This window comes from Choloepus didactylus, chromosome 24 (assembly GCF_015220235.1).
Source record: "Choloepus didactylus isolate mChoDid1 chromosome 24, mChoDid1.pri, whole genome shotgun sequence".
NCBI classification, from domain to species: domain Eukaryota; kingdom Metazoa; phylum Chordata; class Mammalia; order Pilosa; family Megalonychidae; genus Choloepus; species Choloepus didactylus.
In genome coordinates, this window is record NC_051330.1 from 24962647 (window position 1) to 24976754 (window position 14108).

The window sequence follows — 14108 nt, forward strand, 5'->3', positions numbered from 1 at the left end:
AACTCCTCAATCTCTTGCAGCTCTGACAGGTCAACTCAATTCTTTCTATAATAGTGCATGATGTTCCATGACCTTCCATGATATTCCATCCATCTCCACACAACAAAAGTCAGCAATTTGGACATCAGACCCCCTATCCTAGTTGCTGATCTAAGCAAATGGAAGGGAGAGGCTCTGCTGCTGTCTCATTGGGCAAGTCCCTTCTCCTTTCTAGCTTCAGTTTCCCCATCTGGAGGGCTAGACTATGACATTTCCCTGGAGCTGTGCTTTCCTCCTTTGTAAAGTCCTGATTCTCATTTGTCAGGCCTGATCTAGAGGTGCCTTTTCTTTCCCAGCATCTCCTTCATAGGACTCCCTGCTGCCTTGTGCCTCTGGTCATCTGCCACTTGCTCACATTTCTCCCAGAATCTTGGCTCTCTGAAGTAGGCCAAAGATTACAGTTAGGAGAAGGCAGTTCCTAAATTTGGAGCACAGGGAAACAAAGGGCCAGAGCAGTCTTGGTTGTGGGAACAGAGAGAGAGGAGGTATGTAGAATAGTCAGGTGGCAGGCTCCAAATAAACCTGGGCAAGGGGCCACCATTGCACTGGTGCTGTCACAGGAGCTAATCCTCCATGCCTTCTGCCCAGCCACCAACCATTCTGCTATACCAGTCAGCTTTAAGCTTTTAAACTGGGCCTGAAAGAAATAGGGCTTCAGGGAAATGAAAATAGTCTTTGAAATGCTAGAGAGGCCTCCTAGTTGGGCACCCCTCTTCCTGTTCCTGATATTCCTGAGTCATAGAAGTGTGTGTGTGTGTGTGTGTGTGTGTGTGTGTGTGTGTGTGTGTTGGGGAGAAGGAATGTGGAGCAGAAGGAGGGGAACACACCTTCCCCAGAGACAATGCATGGAAAGACCAAGTGTGCACATTAGTGCCTCAAACTGCCCTTGTTATGTCCTCCTTGCAGAAGGAGCCCTCCAGGACACAATCTCACTTATCGACTGACAGATGATCAACTTGTTTAGTCAGGATAGGGGATCAGGGGTGCTGGCAGTAGTGATTCCTTTTAGGCAAATTTCTTTTGCTTATGTAGAGCCAGGTGGAGTTTCCCCCAGGGCAGAGTCTCTTGTTTGTCTGTATATCTTCAGCATCCAACGGAGACTTTAGCACAAACTTGGTGCTGAGCATATGTTTGCTGAATGAGGCATTTTCATCTACTAAAAAAGTGTGATGTTGCCAGTCACTGAGAACCTCCTCTGTGCCAGACCTTGTGTTAGGTTCCATACCCATTATAGTGAACCAGGCACACCTTCTGGCCTCAAGGGCAACCAGTCTAGTTATGGAGGTAATCAAGCCATCAGAACCATGCCCTGCAATTTCAGACTTGGGCAAGGGACTGGTCAATGTTGCCATCCACTGAGCTGAGAGTTATGGGAACAAGATTAGAAAAATGTAATGATTCTGTTTAGGACATTCGAGTTTGACATATCTGAAATCCTGCTTTTGCACTTGCTATTCCCTCTGTTTACAATGTTTGTCCCCTGAACATTGGCATGGTTTGCTCCCTCATTTCCTTCAGTTCTCTGCTCAAATGTCACCTTATTAGGGAGAACTTTCCTGGACACTCGATATACAAAATAGTAATCCCCATCCCCTCCACCCCCAACCCTTTACTCTCCAACCCCTTAATCAGCATTTTTTTCTTATTCATAGTATTTACCACTTCCTGGAAAAGTTTTTTTATTGATATTTATTTATTATTTTATGTCATTTTTTTAATTGTCTGTTTCCCATCATGATAATGGAAGCTCCATGAGGGCCAACAGACAATGATCAAAATACCTAAGTAAAATGCATAGTATGTCATATAGGGATAAATGTTATGGAGAAAATAGAGAAGGGAAGGGGTACAGGGAGTACAAGGTGTGTGGGAGCTTGCTGTTTTAAACAGGGCAGTTGGGGTAGGCCTCACCAAGAAGGTGGCATGCAAGCAAAGATCTGAGGGAAGTGAGGGAGCAAACCATGGGGCCTTCTGGAGGGAAAACATTCCAGGCAGATAAAACAGCAAGTACAAGGGCTCTGAGGTGGGAACATGCTGGAATGTTAGCAGAACAGCAAGGGAGCCAGTGAAGCTGGAGCAGACTGAGTGAGGGGGGGTGGTAGGAGAGGAGGTCAGAGAGGTCATGGGGGAGGATAAATAGTATAAAGTTTTACTGGCTGTTGTCAAGACATTATACTTTGTAGGATTTTTAGCTCATGTCTGGTCTGGCTGAAATGTCTAGGGCTGGGGGTGGGCTGTAGGGGCAAGGAGGAAGCAGAGAGAACAGGAAGGCGATTTCTGCAGTGATCCAGGTGATAGTTGGTGGTGGCTCAGTCCAGGATGGAGGCATTGGAGGAGGTGAGAAGTGGTTGGACTTTAGATATATTCTGAAGATGGACTTGTGACAAGACTTGGTGATGGCACCTTAGATGAAGGGTATGAAAGAAAGGAGTAAAGAACAAGAGCCTACAGAACACGGTGAGGGAGGGATTGGCAAGATGGACCAGAGCCAGGAGAGCTGGCTCTCACAGAAGTCAAGGAAGGCATGGGGATGAAAGATGGGATTACCAAGAGTATATGAGTCAAATGCTGCCCAGAGGTCGATCAAGATAGAGAAAATGCCATTTGATGTGGATCTGGCAAGTCACTGGTGATGTGGGCAAGGCCAGTATGGGGTAGGAGTAGAGTATACACCAGACTGCAATGGGGCATGAGTACGAGTGTGAAAATGGTCTGTGAGGGAGTGCATGCAGCCTCTTTGTTCCAGAAGTTTGAATGCAAAGAGGTGGTGGCTAGAGGGAGGCCTGGCATTTAGGTTTTCTTTTTTCATTTATTTTTTAGAGCAGTTGTAGATTTACAAAACAATCATGCAGAAAGTATAGAGATCCCCCTTGCACATTCAGTTTCCCTATTATTAGCATTTTGCATTAGTGTGATACATCTATTACAATTGATGAACCAATATTTTTATAATTATATTTTTAACTAAAGTCCATGTTTTATATTAGGCTTCAGTCTTTGTGTTATACAGTTCTATGGGTTTTTTTTAACAATTGTATTGAAGTAACATATATACAACAAAGAAACAGTCAAGTATAAAATTTAGTGGTGTTAATTATATTCACAATGTTCTGCTACCGTCAACACAATCCATTACCAAACTTTTCAATCATCCCAAATAGAAACTCTACCAATTAAGCATTAACTCCCCATTCCCTACCCCCACCCTTGCTTCTGGTAACCTGTATTCTAATTTTTGACTCTATGAATTTACAGTATTCTACTTATTTCATATAAGTGAGATAATAAATATTTGTCTTTTGTGTCTGGTTTATTTCATTCAACATTATTTTTCAGGATCCATCCATGTTGTAGCATGCTGAATAATATTCCATTCAATGTGTATAACATATTTGTTTATCCATTCATCTGTTGATGGGCATCTGAGTTGTTCCAACCCAGCTCTTGGAGGGCTTGGGTCAGCATAGCCCTAAGACCAAAGAACATGCCAGGCACAGAATGAGACATAGGTTTATTAGGACTTACGAACAGAAGAAGGTCCCCCATGGCAGCTGCCCGAGGAAAATAGAATTAGTACTTCGCAAGGGTGGAGGTGCAAAGGGAGAGCTTATAAGGGTTTAGGACAAAGACATTCATGACACCGGGGTCTGGAGATTTGTTATCAACAGTGATCGGGGGGGAGAGTTTTAATGCTTTATTTATGATACCATCTGTCCATACTTTCTTCCCTGAGGAGGTCTGATGACCCTCAACTTCTGTCCTGGTCACACAGGCTGCTGTGTGCTGTGGGGAGTCATTCCCTATTATGGAGGGGGAGCCTGGGCCCTGGGTCCCCACAATCCACCCCCACACAAAAGACTACATTGACCATAGGACAGACATTGCATCCATATTCCACAACAAAAGTTTAAGAGACAACAGCACACTAGGAGCCCCACACACAGAGATACTAACCTGACAAAAACATGCTGCCATGGACGAGAAAGGGAATTAAACCATTTAGACAAGAGGTGTACTGATAATTCATCAATATTATGTATGTGCTGTTGCATATGATTTAAAACTCGTGAAACATCATGCGAATGATCAGGAATATATACACAGCACTGCACATTAATTAAGGCACAGGTGCCGCCATGTGCTGCAGTGAGAATATCTAAGGCCATTCTATTTTTTAATTGAATTCAGTTTTATTGAGATATATTCACATACCATACAGTCATCCATGTTGCACAATCAACTGTTCACAGCACCATCATATAGTTATGCATTCATCACTCCAATCTATTTTTGAACATTTTCCTTGCACCAGAAAGAATCAGAATAAGAATAAAAAATAAAAGTAAAAAAGAACACCCAAATCACCCCCATCATCCCACCCTGATTTTCATTTAATTTTTTCCCCATTTTTCTACTCATCCATCCATACACTGAATAAAGGGAGTGTGATCACAATCATACTGTCACCCATTGTAAACTACATTGTTATGCAATCGTCTTCAAGAGTCAAGGCTATGTGTTGGAGTTTGATAGTTTCAGGTATTTACTTCTAGCTATTCCAGTACATCAAAACCTAAAAAGGGTTATCTATATAGTGTCTGTTCTAGTTTGCTAATGCTGCTGGAACACAAAACACCAGAGATGGATTGGCTTTTATAAAAGGGGTTTATTTGGTTACCCAGTTACAGCCTTAAGGCCATAAAGTGTCCAAGGTAATGCATCAACAATCGGATACCTTCACTTAAGGATGGCCAATGGCGTCCAGAAAATCTCTGTTAGCTGGGAAGGCACGTGGCTGGCATCTGCTCCAAGTTCTGGTTTCAAAATGGCTTTCTCCCAGGATGTTCCTCTCTACGCTGCAGTTCCTCAAAATGTCACTCTTAGTTGCACTTGGGGTATTTGTCCTCTCTCAGCTTCTCTGGAGCAAAAGTCTGCTTTCAACGGCCATCTTCAAACTGTCTCTCATCTGCAGCTCCTGTGCTTTCTTCAAAGTGTCCCTCTTGGCTATAGTTCCTCTTCAAAATGTCACCCACAGCTGCACTGAGTTCCTTCTGTTTGCCAGCTTATTTATATGGCTCCACTGATCAAGACCCACCCTGAATGACTGGGGCCATGCCTCCATGGAAATATCTCATCAGGGTTATCTCGTACAGTTGGGTGGGGCACATTTCCATGCAAACAACCTAATCCAAACCTTCCAACTTAATCCCCACTAATATGTCTGCCCCACAAGATTGCATCAAAGAATATGGCTTTTTCTGGGGGACACAATACATTCAAACCAGCAGATTCCACCCCCTGGATACCAGAAAAACATATTCTTTTCAAATACAAAATACGTTCATCCCATCACAATATCACAAAACTTAAACCATTTCAGTAACAATAGTTAAGTACAAGATCCCATCAAAATCAGTTATAGGCATGGTCAGTCCTAAGGCATAATTTTCCTTTAGCTGTGACTCTGTGAACTTAAAACAAGTTATGTGCTTCCAATATACAAAGGAGCGACATTCATAGGATAAACGCTCCCATTGCCCTAAGGAGAAACTGAAAATAAAACAGGGTTAACAGGACCAAAACAGTTCCTAAAACCTGCAGGACAAACTCCATTAGATTTCAAAGTCTGAGAGTCATTTACAGAACGATGTTGCATCCTTGGGGCTTGAGAGAGCAGGAGTCTAACCCTTCCTAAGGGCCTTTGTGGCAGCCCTTTCCTCTCCAAATGCTTAGGTGAGTGCTCCAACATATCCACACATTGGGGAGACCACCTTCTCGGCCCCACCCTCCTCAAACATCGGGGCAGCTCCCGGATTCCCTTCCATCTCCAGGGCACATGCTCAACCCCTTCAGAACAGTGTGGTGGCAGCCAGGCTCTCCCCAATTCCCTGGGAATGTGCTCCACCCTCTTTGAGGCTTGGGGTGGCAGAAAATTTCCTGAGCATTGAGGCAGAATTCCCACCCTTGACCTCCAGGGCAAACTCACCCTTTCCATGCATGTGGGCCACTCCGCTTTCCCAGCCTGAGACCTCTTGTCTCCAGACCTCAACCTCCATGGCTCTGTCTTTGAAGAAATTTTTCCTTCAATCTGTTCCATGTCTGTCTCCTCCAGTCCAGACTAGCAGCATCTCTGTCTATAAAGATCTCACAAAAATTCTGTTGGCTTTGCATGAAGCACACAGGGGTCAAAGCCATCAGGCAATAGGACTTTCCACAAATTCTTTCTGCTTAACTACTTTTCCAGTCTTGGCTTGTACTGAAATGGCGGCTGGGTTCCATGTTTGGTTACATCCTCACGTTGGGCTGTAGCTTCTGGGATTCCACCCCCTGGAAGCTTGTAATTTTCCAAGCCATCAGCTTCTGGTTTCTTTGAACCCAAGAGTTCAGTTCTAAGTTTATCTCTCTCCACTCACATTTTACTATAAGCTGCAAGGAGAAGCCAGGGTCCATCTTCCACATGTAGTCTGGAGATCTCCTCAGGTAAGTATTCCAGGTTGTCACTTTCAAATTCTTCCTTCCATCTGACACCAGGACTCAATTTTGCCAAATTCTCTGCCACTTTAAAACAAGGATCACCTCTCTTCCAGGTAGCAACAACACATTCATCATTTCTGTTCAAAGCCTCGTCAGAAGTATCTTTAGAGTCCATATTTCTACAGTCTCTTCAAAGCAGTTTAGGCCTTTTCTATCAAGCTCCTCACAATTCTTCCAGAATCTTCCCCTTATCCATTTAAAAAGCCATTCCAACATTTTTGGTATTTGCAAACTCAGCAGCACCCCACTTCTGGTACCAAAATCTGTTCTAGTTTGCTAATGCTGCCAGAATGCAAAAGCACCAGAGATGGATTGGCTTTTATAAAAGGGATTTATTTGGTTACACAGTTACAGTCTTAAGGCCATAAAGTGTCCATGCATAAAGGTAATGCATCAACAATCGGGTAACTTCACTGGAAGATGGCCAATGGCATCCGGAAAATCTCTGTTAGCTGGGAAGGCACGTGGCTGGCATCTGCTCCAAGTTCTGGTTTCAAAATGGCTTTCTCCCAGGATGTTCCTCTCTATGCTGCAGTTCCTCAAAATGTCACTCCTAGTTGCACTTGGGGTATTTGTCCTCTCTCAGCTTCTCTGGAGCAAGAGTCTGCTTTCAACAGCCATCTTCAAACTGTCTCTCATCTGCAGCTCCTGTGCTTTCTTCAAAGTGTCCCTCTTGGCTATAGTTCCTCTTCAAAATGTCACTCACAGCTGCACTGAGTTCCTTCTGTTTGCCAGCTTATTTATATGGCGCCACTGATCAAGGCCCACCCTGAATGGTGCCTCCATGGAAATATCTCATCAGAGTTATCTCCTACAGTTGGGTGGGGCACATTTCCATGCAAACATCCTAATCCAAACATTCCAACTTAATCCCCACTAGTATGTCTGCCCCACAAGATTGCATCAAAGAATATGGCTTTTTCTGGGGGACATAATACATTCAAACTGGCACAGTGTGTAAGAATGTCCACCAGAGTGACCTCTCAACTCCATTTGAAATCTCTCAGCCACTGAAGCTTTATTTCGCTTCATTTTTCATCCCCCTTTTGGTCAAGAAGATGTTCTTAATCCCACAATGTTGGGTCCAGACTCATCCCCAAGAGTCATGTCCCACATTGCCAGGAAGATTTACACCCCTGGGAGTCAGGTCCCACATAGGTGAAGAGGGTGGTGAGTTCACCTGCCGAGTGGTCTTAGAGAGAGATAGAGGGCCACATCTGAGCAACAAAGAGGTTCTCTGGAGGAAACACTTAGGCACAATTATAAGTAGGCATAGGCTCACCTTTGCAGTAACAAGCTTCATAAGGGTAAGCCCCAAGATCGAGGGCTCCTACTAGTAAATTGTTAGTCCTCAATGTTTGTGTGAATATCAGTAATAACCCAGCTGGGGAAGTCCAACACCTCCGCATTTTTCCCTAGCTCCTCAGAGGGGCCCTGCATATATATTTTTATTTTCTGTAAGACCATTCTATTTTGTAAATCTACTTTTCTAAGCCATGTTGTTTCTTTATTAGGAAGGAAATAGCTACTTTGGAATCATTTTGCTTGGGCAGTGTGATTGGCTAAAGCTGCCACATATTTTTCAGTAACTATTGCAGCTCCACCTGGTGCAAGATTGGCTAAAGGATAATACCACCAGGAAGTGTGTTTTATTCTATATCTAGCTTTAACCATTTTCCAATTACTAGGAATATGGGATAAAGAGTCATTTAAGGTAGTGGGGATATAGGGCTGTCCCACATACAATGTCCTGTCCAGTTATAGGGTAAAAAGGACAACCGTATTGCCCACAGGTCCATAGCCATCCCTTAGGGGAAGGATATGCCCCATGTTGGTTGGAAGTATTTTACCAGTGGAACAGACTGTTTTGCAGTTTAACAGTAAAATTGCACAATTTGGGTGGTAGCCATCCCACATCATGAATTCCATCAAGTCATTCCATACAGATAGGGGCAACATGGTCTACTGTTACAGCTTCTGCCATCAACCACACTAAACCATCATATACAGCATAGCCCAATACTGGTTGGGGCTTGTTCACCTGTTCCCATACAAGGGAGGAGAGGTAAGCTCCAGTCTCATAACATGATGGTAGTTGGATTGCGGTCTTAAATGAGAAGATTCTTTTCTAGATTTTCCAATGCACTGAATTCTGTCTGGCAAACAGGGTATTCCATGCAGTCCAATTCACAGGGGTCACAGTCCAAGGAAGGCTGGTATGCCTGAAGGTGACAAGTCCATGCAAACCCAAACTTGTGTTCGATTGTGGTCATGAGTTACTGCTGAAGCGCACTGTAGAAAGGTGTTTGCTAGGGTGCCATGGGTGAAAAAAATTTTTATGGGGAATAATAAGAGGTAATCCCTGCTGATCTAATAATATACATGCTAGAGTTCCGTTGGTTGATAACAAGATACAAGGCAGAGGAACATAATGGGGAGATTTTAAATGCTGTATATTCTTCTCCTACAATGATAGAAAGTCCTCTACCATTACATCAATAGTTAATCTGGGCATAAGAAGGGTCCACATAGTCATGCATAAAGTTTCTGTGGGAATAGGAGGCCCTGGATAGGTGATAAATATTTTAACAGGCATTTTCTGTATAAACTGAGGTCTTATTACAATATTTTTGGTAATTCATATTCCCCAGGGATCTAGGATTCCTAACCAACATGGCTGCATACACCAGCATCAACGCCAATTGACCTTGTTTTTCCATTTTGTATAGTGTGAAGCACAGGCAACAACAAGTTATTGTCATTCCCCCTTTTAGGCTGTAAAGTGGCTGGCCCTTTAATTTGTATTCTCAGTGCCTGCATTGGTCCTGCTGTTAGCATTTCAATAGGAGCTGGGGCTGCAGCATGGAGTTTAGGCAGGCTAGGGCCTGATAAAGCCTTTTAGTCCACTGCTGCAAGGACCTCTTATCATCCTTTAACTGCTCCTTTAACACACCGTTCATTCTTTCAATAAGTCCTACACATGTGGGATTGTAGGGCAGATGGAACATCCACATGTTGTCCTGATCCATTGCCCAGGATTGGGCTATTTGCCTGGTGAGAGGGGTCTCCCAATCACCCTCTACTGTGTAGGTACACCATACAGAGTGCTCATTCTTTCTAAGCAGTGGATGGTGGCCCACTAGTTTTGCCTTCCCTACCAGGAAAGTCAACAGAAGTCCTGTAATCCAAATGCCCTTCAACACATGAGTGGATAAACAAAATGTAGTGTATACACACAATGAAATACTATACAGCAGTAAGAAGGAATGAGGTGAAACATATGACAACATGGATGAACCTTGAAGACATAATGCTGAGTGAAATAAACCAGACAAAAAGAGAGATATTGTATGTTGCCACTAATATGAACTCTGTGAAAAATGTAAAATAAATATTTTATACTGTAGAAAGTATGGGACCTAGAGAAAGATAGCAGCTAGTGAAGGGGGGATGGGAATCTAATAAGAACAGATACGTTATGGAGGGTAATCTTAATGTTATGGGAATGTTCAGCAATGATTATGGTTTACAAACTTTCTTGGGTATGGTAGGATCATGATGGAAGCAATGTAGCTATTTTAGGTTATTTATTTTTCTTATTCCTTTGTTTTGTTAGGGTTTGTTAATTTTCTTGGGGTATGGTAGGGACATGTTGGAAGCAATACAGTTATTTTAGGTATTTGTTTTTCTTATTCCTTTGTTTTGATAGGGTTTGTTAATTTTCTTGGGGTATAGTAGGAACATGTTGGAAGCAATACAGTTATTTTAGGAAAATTGTTTTTCTTATTCCTTTGTTTTGTTAGGGTTTGTTGATTTTCTTGGGGTATGGTAGGAACATGTTGGAAACAATACAGTTATTTTAGGTTATTTGTTTTTGTTAATCCTTTGCTTTGTTTTGTTTGAAATGTTGTGGGTTTTTTGTTTGTTTTAATATTTTAAATTCATTTTTATTGAGATATATTCACATATGTTACAATCATCCATGCTGCACAATCAACTGTTCACAGTACCATCGTATAGTTGTGCATTCATCACCCCAATCTATTTTTGAACATTTTCCTTATACCAGAAAGAATCAGGATAAGAATAAAAAATAAAAGTAAAAAAGAACACCCAAATCATCCCCCCATCCCACCCTATTTTTCATTTAGTTTTTTTCCCCATTTATCTACTCATCCATCCATACACTGGATAAAGGGAGTGTGATCCACAAGGTTTTCACAATCACACTGTCACCCCTTGTAATCTACATTGTTATACAATCATCTTCAAGAATCAAAGCTATTGGGTTGGAGTTTGGTAGTTTCAAGTATTTACTTCTAGCTATTCCAATACATTAAAACCTAAAAAGTGTTATCTATATAGTGCATAAGAATGTCCACCAGAGTGACATCTTGACTCCATTTGAAATCTCTCAGCCACTGAAGCTTTATTTCATTTCATTTTGCACCCCCCTTTTGGTCAAGATGCTCTCAATCCCACAATAACTGGTCCAGATTCATCCCCAGGAGACATATCCTGTGTTGCCAGGGGAGATTTAGACCCCTGGGAGTCAGGTCCCACATAGGGGGGAGGGCAGTGAGATCACCTACCAAGATGGCTTGGTTAGAGAGAGAGGGCCACATCTGAGCAACAAAGAGGCACTCAGGGGGAGACCCTTAGGCACAATTATAAGCAGGTTTAGCTTCTCCTTTGCAGTAACAAGCTTCCTAGTGGCAAGCTCCAAGACAGAGGGCTCAGCATGTCAATCCATCAGTCCCCAGTGTTTGTGAGAACATCAGCATGTTTGTTTTAATTTTTTGATAAATAAAGTTAAAAAGTTTTTTAAAAAGTCCTGTAGCCATGTCCGTGGCAGTAAAAGTTCCCTCTGAGAGAGGAAGGGGATCAATGTAGTCCACTTGCCATCCGGGTCACCAGGATTTTTGACTGGCCAATGTGTCCCATCTGATGTGGTAGCCTATTTGGTCAATGCAGGGAACATGAAGGACACTTCAGTGATGTTCACTAGCTGCTGGTATGTGACTGACAGCTGAACTGCTGAGCCAGATGCCACAGGGATAGATACCATTGGTGTCCACTTTTCTGATGAAGCCATTCGGCTGCTTCCTGGTTTCAGCTGTGCTGCTCCAAACCCATACAAGTGCATCTGCTTCCACATTCCCAGGTGATGTGTTGGGAGTGTGGGCAGGGAAATGATAGACAGTTAACTTTAATCATTGGTATGAGTCCCAGATGTCTTTCCACAATTCTTGTCCTCAGAGGGGTTGACCTATGACTGTCCATTGTTTCTCCTTCCAGGTTGCCATCCAGGTCATAAGACCTCTGTAAACAGCCAAGCTGTTGGTACAGGCAGCACATCTCCTGGTTCATGCACTATTACCATCCATAGTGCTCTTAATTCAGCCCATTGACTGCTTTGCAAAGCACCAATCTCCCACCATATAGTGTCAGTACTGGATTGTACTGCCATGGCTGTCCATGTGGGTGGCTACCCACTAGTGTACCATCATTGTACAAAGCACACTTGGGGATGGTACCTGTGCCTTCTGTAGTGGGCTTTTCAACAGCTATTTCAGGCGCAGTGGCTTTGCTGTTGAATCTTCTATATAGGACACTGGTCCAAGAATCTCATGCATTTCATCACTCAGGGAACTAGTATTGAAAATGCTGTGCTGTAGCAGGTAGGCTTTTGTTCTGGTTTGGATATGTTATGTACCCCATAAAGGGCCATGTTCTATTAATCCAATCTTGTGAGGGAAGACCTATTGTGAGTGGGACATTTTGATGGAGGTGTGACCCACCCAATTGTGGGTGGGAATTTTGATTAGATTTTTCTATGGAGAAGTGATCCCCTCCATTCAAGGTGTGTCTTAATTACTTTACTGCAGTCATTAAGAGAGCTCAGGAAGAGAGAGAGAGCCCAGAGCTGACACAGACCCAGATATTTGGCGATGCTAAGAGATGAAGCCCAGAGTTTGCCCCAGACAAGCTAATTGAAAACCCATAGACATTTAAAGTGAAGTCACTGGAATCAGAAGCTGAAAGCAATGCAGTCCAGTAGCAAAGGACCAGCAGATGCCAGCCATGTGCCTTCCCAACTGATAGAAGTGTTCCAGATGCCTCTGGCCTTTCTTCAGTGAAGAAAAATCTTTTGTGGATGCCTTAGTTTGGATACTTTTATGTCTTTAGAACTGTACATCTGTAACATAAATACTCTTTATAAAAGCCAATCCATTTCTGATATTTTGCATTCTGGTGACTTTAGCAAACCAGAACAGATTTTGGTACCAGGAGTGGGGTGCTGCTTAGTTTTGCAAATACCAAACATGTTGGAATAGCTCTTTAAATGTATAAGGGGATGATTCTGGAAGAATTCTGAGGAGCTTGAAAGGAAAAGCCTAGATTGCTTTAAAGAGACTGTTTGTAGAAATATGGACTCTAAAGATACTTCTGATAATGATTTAGACAGAAATGATGCCTGCATTATTGCAAACTGGAAGGAAGGCAATTCTTGTTTTAAAATGGCATAGAATTTTGCAAAATTGAGTTCTGGTGTCAGGTAGAAGGTAGAATTTGAGAGTAATGAGCTGGGTTACTTAGCTGAAGAGATTTGCAAACTAAATGTGGAAAATGCAGCCTGGCTTCTCCTTGCAGCTTATAGTAAAATGCGAGAGGAGACAGGTAAGCTGAGAACTGAACTCTTAGTTACAAAGAAACCAGAATTGATGGTCTGGGAAATTCTGGGCTTCCAGAAAGTGAGACCCCAGAGGCTCATGCCCCACCTGAGGATTTAACTGAACATGGAAACTGTTCTGGTTTGCTAATGCTGCTATTATGCAAAACAGCAGAAATGGATTGGCTTTTATAAAGGGGATTTATTTGGTTACAAAGTTACAGTCTTAAGGCCATAAAGTGTCCAAGGTAAGGCATCAACAACAGGGTGCCTTCACTGGAGAAAGGCCATTGGTATCCAGAAAACCTCTGTTAGCTGGGAAGGCAAGTGGCTGGCATCTGCTTGCTCCCAGGTTGCATTTCAAAATGGCGTTCTCCAAAATGTCAGTGTCAGCTTTCAATGGCCATCTTCAAAATGTGTCCCTCAGCTGCAGCAAGTGTCTGGACATGTGTGGATCTTTTTAAAGGACTCCAGTAACCAATAAAGATCCACACTGTATTTGTGGGGCCACACCTCTATGGAAATAATCCAATCAAAGGTGTTACCGACAGGTGGGTGGGTCACATCTTCATGGAAACAACCTAATCCAAAGGTTGCAACCTAATCAACACTAATATGTCTGCTCCCACAAGTTTGCATTAAAGAACATGGCTTTTTTTGGGGGACATAGTATATCCAAATTGGCACAGAAACCAACAGCCATTTCAGTCCCAACCAAGACTGGAGATGGAGTTATCAAGAAAGGATTTGTGGAAAGTCTTATTGTCTGATGGTTTTGACCCCTATATGCTGCATGCCAAGCCAACAAATTTCTTGTGAGATATGTATAAATGAAACCACTGCCAGTCTATACTAGAAGGAA